At 36.9% G+C, this 27,083-nt stretch overlaps 1 protein-coding gene and 1 long non-coding RNA gene across 5 annotated transcripts in view; both read right to left on the bottom strand.

The window, feature by feature from the left end:
* PCDH9 (protocadherin 9) overlaps positions 1–27,083 on the bottom strand; it is a 1,142,043-nt gene that overhangs the window by 24,586 nt on the left and 1,090,374 nt on the right. The window lies entirely within an intron of this gene.
* Positions 3,302–10,878, bottom strand: LOC123328980. Its single transcript, XR_006544046.2, has 3 exons — positions 10,467–10,878; positions 4,999–5,160; positions 3,302–3,635 (listed from the first exon to the last, which is right to left on the bottom strand). It is a non-coding gene; the product is annotated as an uncharacterized LOC123328980 (long non-coding RNA).

The raw sequence follows: 27,083 nt of genomic DNA, 5'->3' as shown, positions 1-27,083 counted from the left end.
AAGTAACTTTATAAGCACAGACATATGTTGTCTGTAAAGTGAAATTTATTCAGAACACTGAGATTAAAATCACGAAGTGACTGGAAATGGCAGGTTTAGTGCTGTAGAGTTCTCCCTGTCATCAGGGTTTCTGGGTTGGATATCATAACCTGGGAAATTTCTTTATGGTGCAAATAAGTAAATTTTAACACACATACAGATTTAGAGCATCTGTTATTGCTCACTCTCCTTCTAGGAAATAAGATATCAATATCTCATCTTTGACTAAGTTACCAATTTATACCTTTAGTATACTTCATAAAATATCATCTATCGGTATGATATAAACAATATTTTTCACTAGAAATTTACTATATTAGTCACATTTTGGACAACAAGACAGGTAAGGTATCTGTAGTGCAAACTTCATTTGTATTTTTATAACGTGGTCCCTAGCTACTTTCAGTTTTGTGTAAGAAATATGTGTCATTCTATCCCAAGGTTGGATTTTGTGGACTTTTCTGAGAATCATTATTCAGAAAGTTAGGCTATAAATACTAGAAGGATAAACCTGATCTTCAGGTTCCTGACGGATTGCTTCCCTCTTCCATGGGTTAAGGTTTAAATGCACTTATGACATCTACGGGACTTGTGAGAGTTGTTTTTAGCCAGTGAGATGGAAAAACAGTTTCCAGAAGCCAAAAATGTTAAGGACAGAGGTAACATTTATGTTGAGTTGAACTATGTCAGTTAATTCCACAATCAGAGCTGACAAAGTTAAATTTCTGATTTTTCTTTTATTGAATAAATCATCATTTAGAGAAACATAAGGATATCTTCTATTTTCTTACTCTATAATTTTCTTAGAAATATGGCACTTAGGAATGATCACTGTGTAGAAATACTGTATGTATTTTCTATAAGATCACTGTTGGTGTTACATACACTTAATCCAAGAATACGTCAGTGGGAGGTCACTCATTTTATTCAGAGTTGTTAACATTAATGCTTTTGGTTACTATTAATGAATACAAGTATTTTCAAAAGATACTGAGAGAAAAGTCACAGAATTAGATTAACTATGTGATCTTGTGTCCATGGAGTTGGAATGAATTAGAAAGAAATAGTTCTAAAGCAGAGGTTCATTATAACTGTAATGAAGTAAAACTGACAGATTATTCCCACCTCTTATTCAGAAATCTGACAGGAACTGTGGCTTATTTTTGTCCTTGTAATATGTCTCAGATATCTTATTCCTCACATTACTCTATCAAACCTCCATTCAGTTTCTGGTTGTTTCACATTCAGGAAACTCTAACAGCCTTGTTTTTATCAGCCTCAATATTCTTACATTTTTGGGCTACTCTGCTCTAAATACCATGACAACAAAATTATATTCCTCCTGCATTACCTTGATTACATCTTCATAGGGTTTAAATCAGGGCATGGATGTTTACAACTTAAGCACATAATTATCCATTCTTTTCCACTTCCATGTATATAACCCCACGGGTGCTCTGTTTGCTTTCTATTCTCTGGGCTCTCATCTTGCCCAATTATAAATCTTTTGAGACTAACACCCATGTCCTCTACATTATGCTATAAATATCCATTGATACCAGGGCAGTTCCAAGCACTTTAATTCATAATGATTATACTCCTGTGGGTGAAATTAATGACATTGGCATCATGAAATTGTATTCAATTTTTATACTTAATAGATAAAAATTAATATATTGAATTTAAATAAAAATAAGCTATTAAAATTATAAAACAAATGCTTCCCTTCCCATAGCCAACCTAAGCACACTGCCTTAGTTTAAAATGTCACTTGGACAACCACAGTACCTCTAGACTGGACTTTCTGTTTTCCTTCCTTTTTGTTTGAAGACTCTTTCCTTCATTTTTTAGTTATCTTTCAACTGACAAAGATACCTCTGTATACAAATCTAGAGAAATGAGCTTAAATATCACCTTAGTGAACTCTGAAACAGTTAGGCCAAGTCACCGTTTTAAGTATGGAATGCCTGCTTATTTGTTTTGAATGCTAAGGAAAAACCTGCACAACAAAACTGAAATCAAATTGAGAGGCTACACTTCTGATAACAGGGGTCCTTTTGGTGTTTGGGCTGACTAAAATCTCTCATCCTGTACAAGAAAGTCTTGGCATTTCATTTTGTAGCTGGCAGAATGGAAAATAACAAATAATAAATGTGCTTCTATTTAGTTTGGGGAAGATTGTTTCTGAGTAGGATTATGTGTGACCACAGGCTACAGGACTTTGAGAAGCAAAGGAAATTAATTTGCCTTGAAATATGTCCTTCACAGTCTTCCCTTTTTCCTAAATGTAACTTGTCAGTCACTCCTTTGAAAATACTAACCTGGAAATAACCAAAACAATGAAGCATGTAAATATGTGAAACATAGTTTAAGGAGAGGCATCTTAGTGTGGAGAAAGCTCTAAACTCGCTTCTGAGCATCAAGGTTCAAATACCTTTTTCATCACGGACAGTAGACATTGGGGTCTTATCTAACATCTCTGTACAGTAAATTCATCTACAAAATTATAGATAACAATACCTGATTCATTATGACATTATTGTAAGCATCAAAATCAATTAGATATGTTGATTAGGTGACAACTCTGCCAGATGACTATAAAAATGAAGTGAAAGATATATAGCTAATGTATCCAAATTCTTGTATTTTATCTTCCTAAGTTGTGAAACTTATAATAAACTTCCTTTTGTTTATTCCTGTGTCTTTCATCGCTCTAAAACTATTTGTATTTTTCTGCAGTCCTCAGAACTGATTTGGCATGATCTAACAAGTAACTAAAAACTTATTAATTAGATGTTGGATGATGCCAAATTAAAGACCAATGTTGAAAAAGTAAATAAAATATCACTGACCCTTCAAAGAGCCCATTAGATATCAAAAATGCATGTAGGATATTTTATAATTAGTTGTTACATGAAATTCATCAATTGGTGTTTAATCTCCTTAGGTTTACTCTCATCAAAGCCAAACATATTTTATCTTTCCAAAACATTTTTAAGCATTGAGCAAAATGCTTTACCAAACTACTAACATTTATTATTTTATCCTCTGGTTTTGTAATTACAGAAATGAAGCAAAGGATATTTTTTAGACATAAGTAATATCAGCTCAGTTCTCTGTGACTCAGTGGGTTCATGCCATTTAAATCCACAAGCACCTTGACAGGATCAGAATAAAAATATTATGAAAGTAAGAAATGCCTTAGAAGTATGATACTATCATCTGTAGTAAGCAAAATAATTGCAAATATAAAGCAATAATATGTCATTTTCAATTTATTTTGTTTTCATACAAAAACAGAACATTGACAATATGGTGTTATAATCAAACTTCCATGTGTCTCAGAACCTTCCTGGGCTGTCCTCCATTCCCACTGAGCATCCAGATAACCTGTGTGAGACTGAACATGTCTTCATGTCTTCAGAGCAGCAGAGTGGTTTATTTTCTTTCCAATTGATCCACGTTAACTGAGAATGGGTTTTCCGCTTGGATTGAGGACAGTCACTGAGTGTGACAAGTATGACTGACAGCAGCAGCACGAGTAAGCACTTCAGTGTTTCAATATGATTTCCACAGTCAAGATGTGCTTTTTCTCCCTTGGACAAAGATATTGAATTGAGCTTCAAAGGAATAGCAAAGCATATTTTCTTGGAGACTGGCCCTAAAAGTTGAATGTTCTTTTCAGAAACAGAATATAAAGAAGCCATTCTTAAACCTCACTTTGAAAGACTGGTTAATATTTTAATTTGTCAGCCTTTAGTTAATCATTCAAAGATGTCATTTTCTAGTAACACTTCCTTTTACTATTCTCTTTTGTCATTTTCAAGAAAATACGTTTGAAAATAGTTCTTTTTTAGAGATAATTCTATAGTTTTTCTTTATGTTCACTCTTAGGATTAGAAACCTAAAGTGATAATTGAAGTAGAGAACAGATAGTAAGTCACATCATACAGTACATATTCTTTAACCACGATAGGTTTTCTACCAACTAAATCTTTGTAATTTCAGGGCTTTTATATTTTCAACTTACTGTCAAAGCTCTCAGACAGAGTTCCCTATATGACTATGTAACAGCTAGATTCTGAAAGCTTAGCAATTATTCTGACTCATCCTACAATGTGGAAAAGCCATGCTAAACAGCTTGGAAAAAGAGAAAAAAAGTTATCATCTACTGCTTTTGAGAGTGTGAAGATTCAATTCACATATATAATTTCAAGTGATTATCACACTTCTGTTCATCACCTGCATCTCCCAGCTCTGTGACCCAAAGGAAGTTATGCTCAATGTTTTTCCAATGCCTTTTTCCTTGAGAGAGTGTAGTACACTAAGGAGAATGTCTCCAGCTGGTGAAGGACACCATGATTCATGATGTTCTCCAATGTCTTTCCCTGTGGCTAACACATGAGATGAGTTTTTAATAAAATGTTCAGGAATGCTTTTTATCTTTCTTCAACCAGAGGAAATGTTGCTCTTTGTTGCTTGGCTCCTAAGAGGTAGTGTGTGCCTGCATGTACACACGTGTGTTGTGGAGGATGTGTGTGAACATCTCTGTACATAGGAAGACACAATGGAGAGTATAAAATCAAAGATCTTCCTGAAATGATAGAGACAACACCATAAACATGAATTTTCTTTTCTCAGCTGAGCCACGACCTACTGAAGCAAAACAGTTATTTCGTATTATATGAAATTACTGATTTCTAGGAGAAAAAATACATAATTTAACAACAACTACATTGAAAAACATCTGGTAGCAGTTCTGAATATAAACGTTTTATTAAACACTTAAACTGCGTATTTTCAGTGCTAATTAAATGAACTTAACCCAATTAGAGGATTAAAAACACTTTGTAAGCACTCCATGGCAGGACTGCCTGAGAATCATTACAGTCCCTCACTTCTTCCCCTTACATGCCACTTGCACATGGCATGAATCATGGAAGTCAGTTTAGTGCTTACTTTGATAGTTGCTTCCTGTTTTTCTTTGCTCTTTAAAATCCTCTTGTCCAATGGGTTGGCATTCGTGGCTTATTTGGGATGCTTCCTAATTCACCACGTAATTGCTCAGAGAGACCATTTTCAGAACTGAAAAATAGGATCAGGGAGATCTTCTGCTTCCTGCTGATAAAGGGACATATTTAGAAACAGTTGTCTACACAAGTGTCTGCCTCAGCATGTCCTGCAGCAAAATGAAGCACCAGAAGCACTTGCCCGTGCTGCATATTTACCATGTTTCAGACACTCGTCCTTTCTGCCAGCACCTACTGTGCTTTCACTATGGCCCACTGGACAGATTTGTTGCCTGTGCTCGGCTTGTTTTTCCACCCTACTCCCTGCTAAGGCAACAGGGGGGAAATGTGATAAGTACAACTGTACCTTAAAAGGAAAAATCAAGGACAAAATTAATTCCAGAAAGTATTCGTTAGGACTTTTCTGGTGTAGCTGAGGTAGAGTATAAACCTTAAAATTTTTCAAGCCTTATTTTTCACTTGAGAAAAGTCCTACACATATACAATTCTGTAGGAAACAAATGCCTACAGTATGTTATGTATTCAAGAACAAATGGCTTCTATTCGTCACATCCAGCCTTAGCATAAGGTAGCTTCTGAACTGATTATTGTATTTTAAGCAAAGAGGATACTACTTAGAAATAAAAAAAAGGCTCACATCTGAAGGTTTGGTAGTTTGTTGGGAATAAATATGTTATGGGATACTTTACAATAATATCTCACAAAATACATTTCCCTGTTTTAAAACAAGAAAAATATAGTTAGAAGGACCCTGACTAGAAATTGGTTGAATTAAGTCCAAGAAAATTATGGACACAAACTTCAAAGGATTCTCAGAAGAGAAAGTTATGTGTGTGCATGTGTCTGTGTGTGTGTTTTCCGGAACATACTCAGTTACTTAAAACAAACATTAATGCTGCATGCAAAATATAGGGTAAACAAGTCCTCATGATTTACAGACTTGGGAGGCTTTGCAAATTAGAGACATCTGATTGTCACTGGAAAAAAGTTTAGCCTAAGCAAATCCATTAATTAAAAGGATGAAGTTTGGCCAACACACATTAAAATACTTTTATGGGAGCCCTGTGGTCTCAAACTACATAAGTGCCAGAAGAAAGATAGATGGTTACAATAATTCTCTTTATTTGGTTTAATGTTTACCGGAATTTATCATTAAGCATCTTTATGTGAACTAACAAACAATCATGTAAGTGATCCAAAATTCTCTGAGGATGTGATTTTTAAAAATTACTTTAGGTTATTACTTTACTTTAAGTAGCATAAAATGGTATAAAAATTTTATAATTACTGAAAAAAAAAAAAACCCTGGTGACCAAGTCAAATGAGTTGGCAGGTTTATGATTAACCAGAGCTGTAGTGATCCCTTAGTTGTTTCAGGCACTGCTAGGTATAGGCACACAGCTAGAAACAAGACAGTGTTCCCCCAGGATTGTAGTTTAGTGGCAACAAATGAGTACGTATGCCAGACCTTCTCTATGTGAGAACTTAGCAGGCAAGTTCCTTGGCAATAAAGCTAAGGGACTTCACCTGAAAAACAATGTATATATTTAATTTCCATGTTTTGTTTGGGGGGTGGGCTTTTGTATGGTTTAGTGGAAATGGAGAGGAGATGCAGAAAGGAGGATTCTGTATTGCCTCTCTGGCAGTGCAGTGAAATAACCAAATACTTAAAATAATTACAAATGGTGATAAATGCTATAAAGATAAGGGAGAGTGTGCAGTGTGCAGGGAGAGAGAATAATAGAGAATCAAAGTTGCCAGTAGGTATTTTCTAAAAAGCAAAGAGAAGGCTGCTTTCAGTGGTTCCACTAAGAAGAGAATTCAAAGGACTCTCCACACCTTTTTGGTTCACCCAAAAGAAAACTGCCTTCCAAATTGCTGAGGCATTCATGAGTGCTGTTACTCTCCACTTTGAAGTGATACCGCTGTGCCCATTCAGGGTAGACAGAGGGAACCAGAAACAAAAGAATGATGCAATATGAGAGGCAGAGTACTCCGTGTTTAAGAGACCCTTAATCAACTGTTGACAAGCCACAGCAGCCTGTCCATGACTGTCTCCATTTTGTCAAAAACGAATGTTGTCAAGCCCTGTTATTAATATAATCTTCAGAGTTCTATCATCATTCTTGAATTGATAGAATTCACTAGATGTGTACGGATTTATTATTTTATGTTAATTTATTCATTCAGCAAATACTCATGGTGCAGAACTCAGTCCTGGGTTCTGGGAAATCAAAGGCCTCAGGGGAGCTCACAGTCTCACAGGTGAGGCATACAGGTTGACAGGTAAGGTGACAGATGCTATGACAGAGGCATATTCATGTACTCTAGGAGCACTGAGGTCTGGCCTCTTTCAGAGGGGGTGGGCAGGTCAAGCTTCCCAGGGGAATTGGCTCCTGGGATCAGTTCCATGGGAAGAGCATTTTGGGGAAGAGAAGACAGAGAGGAAGGGGATAGGACAGCCTGCATTGGAAAATCACAACTCTCAGGAATGTTTTATATATATACATATATATATATATAATATATATATTTATATATATATATTTCACATATATGTATATGTGAAATAGATATATGTGAAAATATATGTACTTATTAACTCTGCTCTTTTACAGAACTAAACAGGGATGTATTTGTCACCCCTCATGGGTATGACAGGCTCATTTCAATGCAGTTCCAGTTTTACTCTTCTAGCATTTATGGCGTTATTTGCTCTCTTACATTGATGCTGACAGATGCTTGGTTTATATTTAACCTAAAGATGGCATTTACAACCACAAAGACTCTTAATTATGATCGAATTGAAAACATACAGGATTCTCACTACACGAAAGACTTTCTTACTAGCACATATTTCCATTTAAAATACCAAATACAAGGCAAACTGACAAAGACAAGAGAAATAAGCATACAGTGTGTATATATTTTCAGGAGTCACAATAGTGTTAATTGTCTCGAAATATTTGTCAAAGGATAAGATGGAAATTTTATTTTTAACCCTGCCCCAGACATTAACTGCAGGAGCCATCAGAAATCTGCAATGCTCTTTGTACACTAATATAGCACTGGGGTAAAAATGATGGACTAGACACCCCCCACGAAGACCGGACCAGCAGGGGTGCCAGGCTCTTCACATCACAGCCACAAGCAGCGTGTCCCCTTGCACTGCTCTTTCTCCTCTGTCTTGAAGTAAACAGTGGGATCTCTGAGGGCCAGATACTTCTGTTGAAGGAGAAAAATTACTCTGGATGGAAAATTTTAAATGAAATGACCTAAGAACAAAGATTGTTATTTTGTTTCTGTCTCTTCTGTAGTTATAAAAACTGTGGTGTTTAAAATGAAAATAAAAAAACTTAATAAAAGATATTTCCTTCAGAAATAGATTGCTATTTTGTTGTATGTTTGCCTCTAATGCTTAGAGTATTTATTTTAAATGCAGTCATCATTTGATAACAAAGTGATTTAAATTCAATTCTGAAAAAGTGGATAAAACACTATGATGGTTAATTTTATATGTCAATTTGGCTGGATTGTGATACCCAGATATTTGGACAAATACCAGCCTAGATGTAACTGTGAAGATATTTTTAAGAAGAGATTTATATATAAATTAGTAGATTTTGAGTAAAGCAGATAGTCACCATAATGTGGGTGGGCCTCATGCAATCAGTTGAAGGCCTTAAAAGCTAAATGGTAAATTCCCCCCAAGGAAGAAGGAATTCTGCTTCCAGAACACACCATCATCTCTAGACACCTGGGTGTCTAGCTTGTCATCCTACCCTGAAGATTTTGGAATTAGCTTCTACAGACACATGAACTAATTCCTTAAAATAAATCTGTCTCTCTCGGTCTTTCTCAATATGTATATAATTCAGTTTCTCTAGGGAACCTTGACTAGTATAAACCCTCATAGCAAGTAAGCCTGCTTTATTAAAAAACAGATGATAATATTCAAACAATTTTTCTTCATGACTTACTTTTGATGTTCACATGGTTAAATGATTATGATAGGGGCACAGTTTCCTATTCTTATAACACAATATTTTTTATTCATACTTTTTAAAGAACATACAGTGGCACAGCCCTTCATACTTGAACCTGTAATTATACACTCAAGGGTATCCCTATTATCCTAGCAACACTCCCAAATAACATTTTAATGTTTCATAGCACATTTAAAATAATTTCATGTTGTTGAGGTTCTCACACACACATACAGACACATAAACTTCTAAGATATAGATATTTTTACACCTATACAGTAGGTGGTATATGAGGCTGAGTCTTGCCCAAATCTTTACAATAGAAGTGGCTTTTAAACCCTTGGCTTTTGCATCACATCACAGTCACCTGAGTCAAAAGCACGTCCTACAAAAATCCTAAATATTTTACTTTAGGCTGCTCTTACATGGCAACCCGGCAGGACATAAAAAAGGAAGCATAAGGTGGACACCTCACTGCTGCTAACTTCAAAGTACTAAATTTTTGGATCCTAATTCCTCTCTCCTTATTTGACATTTGAGAATTTTCTCATCTCTTACTTATCTCCTCTTAATACAGAGCCTGCTCTGACTCTCTGTAAATGCTTGATCCATTTAATATTTATGTATTTCCTAGCTTGTTAGATAATAATGTTAACAGCAAAAATAACTGACACCAGCATAAAACAAATTAAATGATAAAAAAATAAAACTAACATTCTTTGTGAGTACTTGTGTACCAGGCACCATGCCAAGTATCTGATATGCATTATCTTCTAAAATTCTTAATAACCTTGTGAGACAAATCTTTTGATTATTTTAGCAAGGAAGAAACAGAAAGTCAGAGACATTAATTTGCACAAAATAGCTGAGCTAATAAGTGGCCAATTCAGAATTTAAATCCAGGGTTGTCTGATTTCAAAACATATTTTTGGCCACAGAGGTAGGCAAGATGAAATATTCCCTTACTGTGAAATGTGGTTTGCCCCTACAACCTTTCTTCTTAGCAGTTTTAATGATCTTTAATAATAAACAAGAGGAACTTGACTCTTCTCTTTGTAATTCAGTAAAACATTAGTTAGAAGTACAAGGGGCTTCTGCAGAACTTGAAAGCCTGGCTTTGGGGTGTCTAGGTTGCTGCTGTCAAGTAAGGTTTACTGCATATGAATGGTTCAGCAATGACCTGGCTGTTGGCAGAAACCTGCCAACACTGGAAAATCCTATAAGAAAAGGTTGCCAAGCTATATCCCCAACATGCCCTTGGCAGTCCCTTCTAAAGTCAGGCAAACATGTGTGGAAATGAGCATGAAGGGGAGCATAATACAGCACCTCAGAATGTGATCTGGCATGCGATTATTTTGAGGTGAAGAAAATCAGAGAGGCCAAGCAGACGCAGGAAAAGCCTTTTACTTACTTCCTATCTCACTCTAGGACTCTTGCCTGGAGAATCCCATGGATGGAGAAGCCTGGTAGGCTACAGTCCATGGGGTCCCAAAGAGTCGGACACAACTGAGAGACTTCACTTATCTGCCTGAAAGTATTTATACAGGGGCCCTGTACCAGAAAGAGAGCTATTACTAGAGATAACTATTTATAACAGGAAGAATGATGTTCATGGTAATATGAACACTTGCTTACCAAACATTTGCTCTTCTTACCTTCTTGTGAACCGTCTTCCTCCACTTTGAAATCTCAGACCTCTTCCTTCTCCTTAGGTCAGAATGACTACCTGGAAATCTCATATTTTTATAAAGCTCTCAACTGTATGAAATTTGGTTTTCTCCTGTTAATGTGTCTTGCTGCTGCTGTTGCTGCTAAGTCGCTTCAGTCGTATCTGACTCTGTGCAACCCCATAGACAGCAGCCCACGAGGCTCCCCCATCCCTGGGAGTCTTCAGGCAAGAATACTGAAGTGGGTTGCCATTTCCTTCTCCAATGCATGAAAGTGAAAAGTGAAAGTGAAGTCACTCAGTCGTGTCACACTCTTAGTGACCCCGTGGACTGCATCCCACCAGGCTCCTCCGTCCATGGGATTTTCCAGGCAAGAGTACTGGAATGGGGTGCGATTGCCTTCTCCGAATGTGTCTTCGGTTCAGTGCAGTCACTCAGTCGTGTCGACTCTTTGCGACCCCATGAATCGCAGCACACCAGGCCTCCCTGTCCATCACCAACTCCCGGAGTTTACTCAGACTCACGTCCATAGAGTCAGTGATGCCATCCAGCCATCTCATCCTCTGTCGGCCCCTTCTCCTCCTGCCCCCAACCCTCCCAGCATCAGAGTCTTTTCCAATGAGTCAACTCTTCGCATGAGGTGGCCAAAGTACTGGAGTTTCAGCTTCAGCATCAGTTCTTCCAAAGAAATCCCAGGGCTGATCTCCTTCAGAATGGACTGGTTGGATCTCCTTGCAGACCAAGGGACTCTCAAGAGTCTTCTCTAACACCACAGTTCAAAAGCATCAATTCTTCGATGCTCAGCCTTCTTCACAGTCCAACTCTCACATCCATACGTGACCACAGGAAAAACCATTAGCCTTGACTAGACGGACATTTGCTGGCAAAGTAATGTCTCTGTTTTTGAATATGCTATCTAGGTTGGTCATAACTTTCCTTCCAAGGAGTAAGCATCTTTTAATTTCATGGCTGCAGTCACCATCTGCAGTGATTTTGGAGCCCAAAAAAATAAAGTCTGACACTGTTTCCACTGTTTCCCCATCTATTTCCCATGAAGTGATGGGACCAGATGCCATGATTTTAGTGTTCTGAATGTTGAGCTTTAAGCCAACTTTTTCACTCTCCACTTTCACTTTCATCAAGAGGCTTTTGAGTTCCTCTTCACTTTCTGCCATAAGGGTGGTGTCATCTGCATATCTGAGGTTATTGATATTTCTCCCGGCAATCTTGATTCCAGCTTGTGTTTCTTCCAGTCCAGCGTTTCTCATGATGTACTCTGCATATAAGTTAAATAAGCAGGGTGACAATATACAGCCTTGACGGACTCCTTTTCCTGTTTGGAACCAGTCTGTTGTCCATGTCCAGTTCTAACTGTTGCTTCCTGACCTGCACATAGGTTTCTCAAGAGTCAGGTCAGGTAGTCTGGTATTCCCATCTCTTTCAGAATTTTCCACAGTTGATTTTGATCCACACAGTCAAAGGCTTTGGCATAGTCAATAAAGCAGAAATAAATGTTTTTCTGGAACTCTCTTGTTTTTTTCCTTGATCCAGCATATGTTGGCAATTTGATCTCTGGTTCCTCTGCCTTTTCTACAACCAGGTTGAACATCAGGAAGTTCATGATTCACATATTGCTGAAGCCTGGCTTGGAGAATTTTGAGTATATATATATATATATATATATATAAAACAATTAATTTCTTCTCTATTTCAGTACCCAACCAAAGGATTCAAGTTACAGGATGCTTGTTTGATTACAAAATACACAGTAATATACCAGTTGAGAACACATGTTTGGATTGCCAACACCAGGCTAAGATTTGGTGTCCAAATATAAAATTAAAATCTAATAATATACGTTCACAGCCTTTAGAAATTTCACAGAAATTCCACCTGGAAAAACAGCATATATTAAAAAAAAGCTGTGTTTTTCTTAAGAATAATCTCCTTGTTACAAATCCCAAGGACAGACCCAGAAGGGAGTATGACTGGGATCCTGAAAGCATGGACCTTGGAACACCGGGTCAGTGTTAGGTATTAACACTGCCTAACCACTTGCTGATTGTTCCCAAGACTAGCAAAAAAGGTAACGGCCTAGGAGATCTGGACTATGTCAGTGTAGTATCTTGGAAAAGATAAGATAAAAAAAAGATTGTAGCCTGCAATTAGGAATAAAAGTTAGACTTACAGTGGACTTGGCACCTCAGTCCAATAGAGGCTGCAGGGCCCCCAATGACCTACAAAGTCAAATTCCCTGGGGGTTCTCAGACCCTTTGCTGGATCCCCAGGTTGGGAATTATGTTGTGGGTTCTAGAACTTTCTTAACAGTGGGAGAATTTCTTTGGTATAATTGTTCTGCAGTTTGTGGGTTGTCTGCTTGGTGGCTTTAAGGTGGGGTTAAAGGCAACCTCCTCTAAGAGGGCTTATTCCAAGTTCTGAGTTGTTGCCCTAATGGTCTGGTAGTGAGCAACAAGAATAAAGACAGAATACGAAATCTGGTGTAATGGGTCAGGGGAACTGCAGTCTTGTCTAACTCAATGAATCTATGAGCCATGCCATGTTGGGCCACCCAAGATGGATGGGTCATGATGGAGACTTCTGACAAAATGTGTTCCATTGGAGAAGGGAATGGCAAACCACTTCAGTATTCTTGTCTTAAGAACCCAATGAGCAGTATAAGAAGGCAAAAAGATATGACACTGAAAGATGAACTCTTCAGGTTGGTAGGTGCCCAATATGTTACTGGAGAAGAGTAGAGAAATAACTTCAGAAAGAATGAAGAGACTGAGCCAAAGCAAAAACAACAACCAGTTGTGGATGTGACTGGTGATAGAAATAAAGTCCAATGTTATAAATAACAATATCGCATAAGAAGCAGGAATGTTAGGCCCATGAATTAAGGTAAAATGGAATTAGGCAAACAGGAGATGGCAAGAGTGAAACATGATATTTTAGGAATCAGTGAACTAAAATGGACTGGAATGGGCAAATTTAATTCAGATGACCATTATATCTACTACTGTAGACAAGAATCTCTTAGAAGAAATGGAGTAACCCTCATTGCCATTCCCTTCTCCAATGGAACACATTTTGTCAGAAGTCTCCATCATGACCCATCCATCTTGGGTGGCCCAACATGGCATGGCTCATAGATTCATTGAGTTAGACAAGACTGCAGTTCCCAAAATGCAGTCATTGAGTGTAATCTCAAAAACAACAGAATGGTCTCTATTCATTTCCAAGGCAAACAGTTCAATATCACAGTAATCCAAGTTTATGTCCCAACCACTAATGCCAAAAGCACTGAAGTCGAACGGTTCTATGATGACCTACAAGACCTTCTAGAACTAACACCAAAAAAAAGATGCCCTTTTCATCTTAGGGGAATGGAATGCAAAAGTAGGAAGTCAAAAGATACCTGGAGTATAGGCAAATTTGGCCTTGGAGTGCAAAATGAAGCAGGGAAAAGGCTAACAGAATTTTGCCAAGAGAACAAACTGGTAATAGCAAGTGACATCTTCCAATAACATAAGATATGACTCTACACATGGACATCACCATATGGTCAACACTAAAATCAGATTGATTATATTCTTTGCAGCCAGAGATGAAGAAGCTCTATATAGTCAGCAAAAACAAGACCAGGAGCTGACTGTCGCTCAGATCATGAACTTCTCATTGTAAAATTCAGACTTAAGTTGAAGAAAGAAGGGAAAACCACTAGACCATTCATGTATGACCTAAATCAAATCCCTTAGATTATACAGTGGAAGTGGCAAACAGATTCAAGGGATTAGATCTGATAGAGTGTCTGAGGAAATATGGACAGAAGTTCATGGCATTGTACAGGAGGTGGTGATCAAGACCATTCCCAAGGAAAAGAAATGCAAAAAGGCAAAATGATTGCCTGAGGAGCCTTACAAATCACTGAGAAAAGAAGAGAAAGGAAAGGCAAAGGAGAAAGGGAAAGATACACCCATCTGAATGCAGAGTTCCAAAGAATAGCAAGGTGAGATAAGAAAGCCTTCCTCAGTGATCAATGAAAAGAGATAGAGGAAAACAATAGAATGGGAAAGCCTAGAGATCTCCTCAAGAAAATTAGAGATACCAGAGAAACATTTCATGCAAAGATGGGCACAATAAAGGACAGAAATGATATGGACCTAACAGAAGCAGAAGATATTAAGAAGAGGTGGTAAGAATAAACAGAACTGTCCAAAAAAGATCTTCACGATCCAGATAACCATGATGATGTGATCACTCATCAAGAGACAGACATCCTAAGAGTCTGAAGTCAAGTGGGCCTAAGGAAGCATCACTACGAACAAAGCTAGTGGAGGTAAGGGAATTCCAGATGGGTTATTTCAAGTCCTAAATGATGATGCTTTTCAAGTGCTGAACTCAATATGCCAGCAAATTTGGAAAATTCGGCAGTGGCCACAAGACTGGAAAAGGTCACTTTTCATTATAATCCCAAAGAAAGGGAATGCCAAAGAATGTTCAAACTACCTCACAATTGCACTCATCTCACATGCTAGCAAAGCAATGCTCAAGATTCTCCAAGTGAGGCTTCAACAGTGTGTGAACCACTGATTCCTGATGTTCCAACTGGATTTAGAAAAGGCAGAGGAACCAGAGATCAAATTGCCAACATCCCTTGGATCATAGAAAAAGTAAAAGAGTTCCAAAGAAACATTTACTTCTGCTTTATTGACTACGCCAAAGCCTTTGAATGTGTGGATCAAAAAAACTGTGCAAAATTCTTCAAGAGATGTAAATAACAGACCGCCTTCCCTGCCTCATGAGAATCAACCCTCAGCTGATTCTCCTGGGGTCGGAATGGGGTCAAAATCAACTGAGAGACTGAACTGAACTGAACTGAACTTAAGTGATCACTGAATTAAAATAGTATAATATAAATTAACAAATACAAAATATAGTAATTAAAATAGTCTATAGTTGCTTTTGAAAAATCCCAAATAAACTTTTATGAGAACTAAATGAAGAAAAAGATTTAATATTCTTGTACTTTCTGTAAGAAGAGAGTAAATGATTTGTTATTTGGGCACAACTAGGCTGAAGTTAAAAGTTAAAATGGATAATTTTCTTAGTTGTAAATGATGAAATGTATGTTGGCAATTTGTAATTCTTAAATATCATTTTTTTTAATCCTGATAGAATATGTCAGTATAGATTCTATTTTTAAACTGTTTTGTGAACATCAGCACAGAATATTGTCTCTTTTTTTTCATAAGAATCATTTTCTTTCTAATTATAAATCCCACAGATCTCTTAGCAACTAAACATAGGCAGTTTGGAGTAAATTATTATACATTATATGGAAACAATCTCAAATTAAAAAACAAAATAAAATGCGAAGAAATAAGAAGTGATAAAATTCACTTTTGCAGCTATAGAAGATACTGTGTAATAAATAGACATTTTTCTTCTTATCATTTTTACCTTTGAAAATATTATTTTCCCTAAAATAAAACTTGAAGACATTTGAATATAAGTCAACATTAAATACCAAATAGAGAGTTGAACAACCATGTAGATGAAATCATCATATAAATCTAATAACAATAATATAACATTTGGTGTCTTTTCCAATATTTATCTTAAAGACATTTGATAAAAAATATTGACAATGACATGAGGTCTAATTAAGTTAATAATGATTATGACTTTCTTTTCAACTTGTGTATATTTTAAAACTTAAGATTGTTCTGAAAAATATTTCCTGATATCTGATTAGGTTTCTTGAGTGAGATCTAAACACTCAAAAATCATAACTATTCTTGGAAAAACTAGGGAATTCCTTTAGAGGGCACAGTATGATTGTCTAAGCATTTTCAATCCTAGAAGGCCCTTGGTAACTGAGGTACGAGGCCATCAAATCTGGCTTTTGGAATGGTCACATCCCTCTTAAAACCAGATGGCTTCACAGGTGAATTCTACCAAAATTTTAAAGAAGACCCAACACCTCTCCTACTCAAACTCTTCCAGAAAATTGCAGAGAGTATACTCCCAAACTCATTCTATGATGCCACCATCACCCTAATATCAAAACCAAAAAAAGATGCCACAAAGAAAACTACAGGTTAATATCACTGATGAACATAGATGCAAAAATCCTCAACAAAATTCTAGCAAACAAAATCCAACAATGTATTAAAAAGATCATACATGATGACCAAGTGGGCTTTATCCCAGGGATGCAAGGATTCTTCAATATTCATAAATCAATCAATGTGATACACCACATTAACAAATTGAAGGATAAAAACCATATGATTATCTCAATAGATGCAGAGAAAGCCTTTGACAAAATTCAACACCCATTTATGATTAAAAAAAAAAAAAACTCTCCAAAAATCAGGCATAAAAGGAATATGCTGCTGCTGCTGCTACTGCTAAGTCACTTCAGTCGTGTCTGACTCTGTGTGACCCCATAGACAGCAACCCACCAGGCTCCCCCATCCCTGGGATTCTCCAGGCAAGAACACTGGAGTGGGTTGCCATTTCCTTCTCCAATGCATGAAAGTGAAAAGTGAAAGTGAAGTCGCTCAGTCGTGTCCAACTCTTAGCAACCCCGTGAACTGCAGCCACCAGGCTCCTCCATCCATGGGATTTTCCAGGCAGGAGTACTGGAGTGGGGTGCTATCTCAAGATAATAAAAGCCATATATGATAAATCCATAGCAAACATTATCTTCAATGGTGAAAAATTGAAAGCATTTCCCCTGAAGCCAGAAACAAGACAAGGGTGCCCACTCTTACCACTACTATTCAACATAGTTTTGGAAGTTTTAGCCACAGCAATCAGAGAAGAAAAAGAAATAAAAAGGAATCCAGATTGGAAAAGAATTAAAACTCTCACTGTTGGCAGATGATATGATCCTCTACATAGAAAACCCTGAAGACACCACCAGAAAAGTATTAGAGCTAATCAATGAATATACTAAAGTTGCAGGATATAAAATTATTACTCCAAAATCTCTTGCATTCCTATACACTAACAATGAGAAAACAGAAAGAGAAATTAAGGAAACAATCCCGTTCACCATTGCGATGAAAAGAATAAAATACTTAGGAATAAATCTACCTAAAGAAACAAAAGACCTATATATAGAAAACTATAAAACATGCATGAAAGAAATAAAAATGGAACAAGTAGATGGAGAGATATACCATGCTCATGGATCAGAAGAACCAATATAGTGAAAATGAGTATATTACCCAAAGAAATCTATAGATTCAACACAATGTCTATCAATCTACCAACAGCATTTTTCACAGAACTAGAACAAATATTCTCACAATTTGTATGGAAATACAAAAAAAAAAAAAAAAAAAAAAAAACAAAAAACTTGAATAGCCAAAGCAATCTTGAGAAGGAAGAATTGAACTGAAGGAATCAACCTGCCTGACTTCAGACTATAGTACAAAGCTACAGTCATCGAGACAGTATGGTACTGGCACAAAGACAAAAATATAGATCAATGGAACAAAATAGAAAGCCTAGAGATAAATCCATGCACCTACGAACACCTTATCTTTGACAAAGGAGACAAAAATATACAATGGAGAAAAGACAGTCTAACAAGTGGTGCTGGGGAAACTGGTCAACCACTTGAAAAAGAAGGAAACTACAACAGTTTCCAACACTATACAGAAAAATAAACTCAAAATGGACTAAATATCAAAATGTAAGACCAGAAACTATAAAACTCCTAGAGGAAAACATAGGCAAAACACTCTCTTACATAGATCACAGCAAGATTCTCTATGACACACCTTCAGACTATACTACACCTCCCAGAGTAATGAAAATAAAAGCAAAAATAAACAAATGGGACCTAATTAAACTTAAAAGCTTCCACACAACGAAGGAAACTATAAGCAAGGTGAAAAGACAGCCTTTGGACTGGGAGAAAACAATAGCAAATGAAGCAACTGACAAAGAATTAATCTCAAAAATACACAAACAGCTCATGCAGCTCAATACCAGAAAAGTAAACAACCCAATCAAAAAATGGGCCAAAGAACTAAACAGACATTTCTTCAAAGAAGATATATAGATGGCTAACAAACACATGGAAAAATGCTCAACATCACTCATTATCAGAGGAATGCAAATCAAAACCACAATGAGGTACCATCTCATGCTTGTCAGAATGGCTGCTATCCAAAGATCTACAAACAATAAATGATGGAGAGGATGCAGAGAAAAGGGAACCCTCTTACATTGTTGGTGGGAATGCAAACTGGTACAGCCACTTGGAGAACAGCATGGATATTACTTAAAAAACTGAAAATAGATCTGCCATATGACCCAGCAATCCCACTGCTGGGCATATACGCGGGGGAAACCAGAATTGAAAAAGACACATGTACCCCAATGTTCATTGTAGCAGTGTTTACAATAGCCAAGACATGGAAGCAACCTAGATGTCCATTGGCAGATAAATGGATAAGAAAGCAGCAGTACATATACACAATGGAATATTACTCAGCTATTAAAAATAACACATTTGAATCAGTTCTAATGAGGTGGATGAAACTGGAGCCTATTATACAGAGTGAAAGAAACATATTATACAGTCAGAAAGAAAAACACCAGTATATTAATGCAGCTATATGGAATTTAGAAAGGTAGTAATGAAGAGCCTATATGCGAGAGCAAAAGGGACACAGATATAAAGAACAGACTTTTAGACTCTGTGTGAGAAGGCGAGGGTGGAATCATTTGAGAGAATAGCATTGAAACATGTATATTACCAAATGTGAAATAGATAACCAGTCTAAGTTCAATGCATGAAGCAGGGCACTCAAAACTGGTGCACTGGGACAACCCAGAGGGATGGGATAGGGAGGGTGGTGAGAGGGGTGTTCAGGATAGGTGACGCATATACACATGTGGCTGATTCATGTCAACGTATGGCAAAAACCACCACAATATTGTAAAGTAATTAGCCTCCAATTAAAATAAATTAATTAATTAAAATGAGGAAAGAAAACAAAACAAAACTTTGATTCATTTTAAAGCATAAGCTACTGGATTTCAATTCCATGGCTCAGCATTTCAAACTGACTTCACTGGATGTAAATTCACCTAGGGGTACATGTGGAAAAAAGCAAATCAAAATGCAGACTCATTGACCTTAATGTCTGTTGTGCATTGTTTAGTTGCTCAGTCATGTCCGAATCTTTGTGACCTCAAGGACTAGCCTGCCAGGCTCCTCCGTCCATGGGGATTCTTCAGGCAAGAATACTGGAGTGGTTGCCATGCCTTCCTCCAGGGAATCTTCCCAACCCAGGGACTGAACCCAAGTTTCCCGCATTGCAGGCGGATTCTTTATCATCTGAGCCACCAGGAAAGCACTAATGTCTGTTAATGACGAATTTCTGAAGCTAAGTCAAGGACTGCACAGTCACTTAAAGACATTTTAAATTTTTACAAGGCTCTTTTGATGTTAAACCTTTCTTGTTTTTTCTTTTGTTTGTTTGTCTTAACTGGAGGATCTTTACAATGTAATGTTTGTTTCTACTGTACAGCAACATGAATCAGCTGTAAATATACATATATCCCCTCCCTCTTGAACCTTTCTCCAACTCCACCACCATCTCACCCCTCTAGGTCATCAGAGCACTGAATCTATCTCCCTGTGCTATACAGCTACTTCTCAGGTAAAGAAAGCCCTTAACTATATAGCCTGACATATAACATAACATAACATACTGTATCCTAACAATATATTTAATGTATAATATAATAGCAGACAATACATTATATCAATATAACAATGTTCAAGGCAAATAAAAGGGCAGTGGATCTCCAATTTATTTGGGAAACATTTAAAGTTAAAAGTTACCACTCTTTGGTGTCTCATAGGTTAAAGCATCTGCCTGGAATGCAGGAGACTGGGGTTCGATCCCTGAGTCGGGAAGATCCTCTGGAGAAGGAAATGGCAACCCACTCCAGTACTCTTGCCTGGAGAATCCCATGGACGGAGGATCCTGGTAGGCTACAGTCCATGGGGTCGCAAAGAGTTGGACAGGACTGAGCGACTTCACTTTCACTTTAAAGTTAAAAGCAACTTAATTAAATCTCTAGAATGAACTTGAGAGGCAAATCTGTGTTCTTGATTTTAGAAAATCAATATAACATTAAGAATATGGCGAAAGAGTTGAATAATGTATATAATGAGGATGGGTAAAGGGAATGCTCATAAGTAGTGAGCAATTTTCTCTTCTGCATTGGATTCAGATGGACTAGACTCCAGGCAAACTGTATATTCTATGTGTGAGACTTATGACTTTGGGTAAATTAATTAGGGAGCCAGAAATTGTTTTTAATTCTGTAGTTTGACATAGCAATGCCTAGTACTGAAAAGTATTGTGACGTTTGTTAAAACACATAAATAAAATCAAGTAGCAAAGTACACAGAACAGAGTAGGTGCCCACTGATATATTTCACTCTTTCTCTTTTCTTCCTTTTTTGCTTCCCTGACATCTATCTTCCTCTAACACTCTATTGAAGGACAAAATTTTAACAATCCTTACTGAATCATATATATGTGACCACATCTTCAGCATACTGAAAACATTATTTAGCATAAACATGACCTAGTGTCACTGATTATTATTATTTTGACATTTTCTGATAACTAACAATCAAAATGAGAGATTTTACTAACAACTTTGATATGGCATGAAATGGAGGCACATGCCTCAGTGTTATATACTGGGCATAAAAGGGTCAGGAAATCTATCCCCAAACTCTTATTCAGAATATTTTGTAAACATAATTAATGGTGTTATTAAACAGGAGCACACCTTTTAAAGGACATTATACTCGCTGCAGGTGAGTGCTTTTTCTTCTCAGCATAATTCGCTGTGAAGGATGTGGGGGGTGGGTTTCTCTGTGTAGAAATTCTATCTGCCCTCTAGCTAAGTTTGCTTCAGTGGAAATGAGATCCTGACCACTGGACTGATGGATGTACACGTAACTGACTTGCTCAATTCTAATTTAATTCTGGAGATCTATCTCCTTCATGACTTTAATTTTTCTGACATGAAAACATTCTATCTTTTTAGGCTTCCATTGCTTCTGCAGAACAGAAGTATTCTCTTGGTGGAGGGGGGAGAAGCAGTAAAGAAGCAGCAATAAACAATTCTGCAAAACCAATTTTCACTTGGCAGAAAAACATGAGAACTCCAAATAGCCATAACTTGCAACAGTGGCAGATCCTTGGCAGAGTATGATTTGAAATTATTAATGAAAACTTTCACCACAAACATGAACATCTTTTAGTTTCAGGAGGCTTGAGCTTCTCATATAGGCAATAGTCTTAAAGTGTTATTAAACCAGAAGAGAGAAATAGCTTCCACTCTTAGCATAGCTACAGTATAGTCTTTATCATCGATGAATTGAAACAGACCAATAAGATATTCCTTTTAATTTTCTACAGTATATAGTAATGAGAACAAAAAGAAGCACAAGAATAATCCTAAGAGAACTCATTCTGCATCTCTTTGTTTATTTCAAGTCTTAGACATGACCTGAGTACTCCAACTTTATAGTTGCAGTAATAATTAGCTGTATATTTTTACTAAAAGAAATATTTCCCTGCCTCTTATGTCACATATATTCTGTTGAAAATTTTTGACATAATATATCCAGAGTACTAGAGATTCAGAATAAGGATCCTGAGCAAATACACCATATTTTACAGATTTTTTTTGCTGTCAAGTGTGTATATTGCTTTGTGTTCTAACATTAGGGAGCAAACAAAATACATGCATTAGTTTTCCTCTAATTTTCACCTTTTGAACATTCAATGGTGGTTGACTGAAATAGCAGAATGGAATAAAAAAGCTCTATTCCACACCTTGAAGGCACTTTTCAAAAAAGTGAATATTATAGCAATCTGTGGCTTCTTCTAGTTCACTTCTTTGGTTTTCTTCAACCCTCCATCATATAAAAAATGCTCTTTATTCATTTTTTTTTGTTTCTCTCAGCACATAATTTCATTCTCTTTGAAGATTTCCTCACCACCTCTTAAAAAATCCATTGTTCCTTAGGCTCAGTAACTTATTGACATAAACTTCCTCTTTCAAAGCCCCTATGAAAGGCTACCTGAGGGAAAAGATAAAGAAAGAGACACTATTTTAAACTAAAGCTTATCCATTGCTTTCCTCAATTATTAGAAATTATTACAATGAGAAACCAGAATTTCTATTTAGAAATTAGTTCAGGGTAATTAAAAGCATCCAGTCATTCAAGCAAATAAATAATGTGATGATGCTATATTATTTTTGAATATTTCAAATTAAACTCCTTTTACATGAAACCAAAATTCATTTGGTAAGAATCATCTAACATTTTAAATGTCCTGAGGATCTTTCTATTTTGCTCTCAACTAGTTTGATCCCAGCAATCTTCTCAGCTAGGAGAAATTTAGAATTGGAAAATATGAAAGGTGCTGTACTTTTTCTTGAGGTAATAGTTTTCATAGTCATACTTTTCTATTATGTGGCTTATTTTACCTGCCCCAAAACAATGAACTTAAAAATCAACCTAAATGATATGAAGCAAGGCTAGATTTAGAGCTTGAATATCAAATCAAACAATTCCTTCCACATTTTAGCTGCTCCTGTAGAATGATAACTTCACAATGACAGCTAAACTTTCTCTTAAAAGTGTTGTTCAATAACAATCTGCCAAATATATACCTTTTCATACATGCTGAATTTTGAAAAGTGTTTATTTCTTTAATCTAAATGTTTTTCTAAACTATTTACATAGTTAATTCATTTCATTCTTACATGCACTCCAGTCCCAGGTACAGCTATATCCCCCATTATAAAAGAGGTTAGCTGACCTACTCAAAGTCACTTGCTTGTTGATTTGCACAGGTAAACCAACATTGAATCTTCCAAAATCTGAATTACTAGGAAATATTTTACACTAGGTTTTCTATATGTATTAACACTAAAGTCCCAATATTGAATACTTTTATTTCAAGAGCAATTTTGTTTAACATAGAGGCCTTTATCTTCATTACCGTTCCCTTAATAAAGTGAAAGTGACATCACTCAGTCATGTCTGACTCTTTGCAACTCATGGACTGTATCCTACCAGGCTCCTCCGTCCATGGGATTTTCCAGGCAAGAGTACTAGAGTGGGCTGCCATTTCCTTTTCCAGGGGATCTTCCCCACCCAGGGATCAAACCCAGGTCTCCTGCATTGCAGACAGATGCTTTACTGTCTGAGCCACCAGGGAAGCCCCTTCCATAAAGGGAATCCCTTACATAAAAGCAGATACCAAATCTATATTCTCACAGTAAAACATATTTTGAAATGATGAAGAATTTGAGTGCATGTTCCAAACAAAATTGTCCTTTATTCATAGGTGACAATGACTTTCTTAAAAAGAGATAATTAAAGTTTAAACAATGCTCTTATGCTTGGCCCTGTGAAGTATGGGCAGAAACTGTAGCTGGAGTATCATAACCTAAGAAGTTGTTAAAAATACTGACTCTCAGCCCCACTTCTGAGCTCCTGAATCTTCATCTGCATTTCAGCAAACCTTTGCTGACTCCTGTGTACACTGGAGCTTGAGGAGTACTGATCTAATTAATGATTCTGTTGATATTTGGCTGCACAAGTGACCCAGAGAGAAAACAAACATCTTACATCTCTGTGTGTTCTGAGGTGCAGATGGACGCTTGCTTTGAGCTGGTTTGCAGGAACAACTTCTGTACTAATAACACAGGACTTTGGTGCAGCCATGGCCATAAATCTCCAGAATGAGGGCATGGTCAGGGCAGCACAGAGGCAGAATGCAGGAGAGCTTGTGGCCCCACTGCGCTCCAGGGAGACATTAATATGCACAGCTGAAGTGTGTGTTTACATAGGCTGTGCTCCCAACTGCCTAGGCTGCAAGTGTCCGCTTTGCTTAAATGGAAGTCTCAGTAAAACAAAAAGTGAGAGAGGGGACTCTCACTTCTTCTGCTCTAGGTTGGGTGGGGAGAGCAGGCTCATAACTAATGTCTTCATTCATTCAAAGGGAGAAATTAACATCATTTCAAAAAGGCAAGACATTTTACTAAAACTGTTAACTGTATATTACTGACATTAAAATTAATCTGAACATAGAGATTTTAAGTCTCCAGAAAGTGAAGCCCTCTCTCGTCCGGGTTGACTCAATATAACCTATGGACATGTTTGGATTTTCAAAGAAATATCAATTCTACTACAAAATTTTAAGCAAAAGAACTATTAATATTATATTTTAAGCATACTAAAATTAATAAAGTTTATCATTTTATCATAAATTAATAAAGAATGACAATTCCCAAAAGGTTTCTATTGAAGTAGTTAAATACATTTTTACAACTATAAAGATGGAGAAATATAATAATCATCAATATAGTTAATATTTATAAAACAATTAATATAAGCTGAATGTGACTTGTATTAATTTGCTCTGCATAGCAGAATAAATACCATTATTATTCTCCCCTTCAGAAAAAGAAGCTAACGCACAGAGATGTTAAGTAACTTGGCTGAGGAAACAGCTAGGAAGTGAGTCAGGATTTAAACCCTCGCAATCCACCTCCAGAGCCCATTTAATCGAATATTACACTCTGCTACCCTCTGACTTGTATGTTTTTGGTGATCAAGAACCACTTTTCATTCTCACTTCCCAAATAAACAAGCAACCTACAACTTTGCTGATTTCTTCATTTGCCGCAAATGGTAACAAATATTTAACAACATTTGTTGTTCAATCCCTTAGTCATGCAACTCTTTGCAAACCCATGGACATCAGCACGCCAGGCTTCCCTGTCCTTAATGTTATTAAATGTTTATTTAATAACATAAATAAAAATAATGACTAAACTACAGATATTCTCATGAAGGGTAATCTTCAGGAAGAATACCAGAGGACAGGTATATTGATTTTCTAGGGTTAACATAATAAATTACCCCAAATTAATGGCTTAACAAAATCTACTTATTATAGTTCTGTAATCAGAAGTCTGGGTACAGAGTGACTTCTGTGGGTCCTTTGCTTAGGGTCTCATAGTCAGAACTGATATGTTAGCATTCCTTTCTGGAGGTTCTGGGGATGAGTGTTCAAGCACACTCAGCTGTTGGCCTACTTCAGTTTCTCATGGTTGTTGAGTGGAGACCCCCTTCCTTGTTGCCTGTCAACTGGGAGCTTTCCTCACTGTGTTAAGGTCTCCCAGATTCCTGGGTTCCTCACCCCAGGGTCCAATCAGTATTCAAAGCAGCACCAATGTATGAGTCCTTCTCCCACTTTAAATCTCCCTGATTTCTACCCTGTATCTTTTGGCTCCAGGCAGAGAACATTTCCTGCTTTTAAGTGTTTAATGTGAAAAGGTTGGGTCCATTTCCTAGATAATTCAGGAAAATCTCTACATTTTAAGATACATAATCAAAATCTGCAAGGTACTTATGTCATGTAAAATACCATATTCACAAATTTTGGGGGTTATGTCAAGACGTCTTGACTCTAATACTAGGTCTGGATGAAGGATAGTAGTGAGCTCAGACAGCCTAATGGGAAGAAGTAGAGCTAAGCTTGGCAATCACTTAATTTTGTCTAATACAATACTCACCTCTTACACATAATCTTTGTTTTAGGCAAATCTTTGTTTGCTTTGAAGGAGGAAACAGACAGAACAGGCTCCATCTTGAAAGCAGGACTCCATCTTGGGCCGGACTGTGGACTTTGAACTATATACCCAGTATCTATGGAATCGACATACCAACTGGAAAACCAGACCCCCAGGATGGAAGAACCCCAGGGCTCATACCTAGACTCTCTAACGCCTAAAAGAATACCCTAATTATCTGTGTAACTGAATAGAATCATAAATTCTATTATGCTTATTGAGGTATGACCACAAGATTATTGATAATTGTCCACTGTTAACTACCTAGGCTTAAGGCATACAAAACACAGGTTTAAGGCATAGGGATCATGCTTTGATTGTATCTTTCTTTTCATTTGTTCAGACTAGTTTCTGAGAATTTGGGGAGGTGGGTTTGAGCACATATACTTAGGGTTTATAAGGTTTTCACAAAAACTTATCAGGGTCCCTGGCTAAGAGGAGACTCTGCCTTGGGCCTGGTGGTGTAATTAAATGCACCCCACTATCTGCATTGTCCTGCTGAGTGAGTTTGTTTCCCAGAATGTGTGGCTACAACAGCTTTATGCAAGAAAATGCCTTCACTAACTTATCAAATACTCATCAAAGAGGGGATTAAAAAAAAAAAATCATTTGCCCATGCAATTTAACTAAAAAAAAAAAAAAAAAAA

Source organism: Bubalus bubalis, chromosome 13 (genome assembly GCF_019923935.1).
Source record: "Bubalus bubalis isolate 160015118507 breed Murrah chromosome 13, NDDB_SH_1, whole genome shotgun sequence".
Lineage (NCBI taxonomy): Eukaryota > Metazoa > Chordata > Mammalia > Artiodactyla > Bovidae > Bubalus > Bubalus bubalis.
This window is presented reverse-complemented; position numbering and strand designations above follow the sequence as displayed.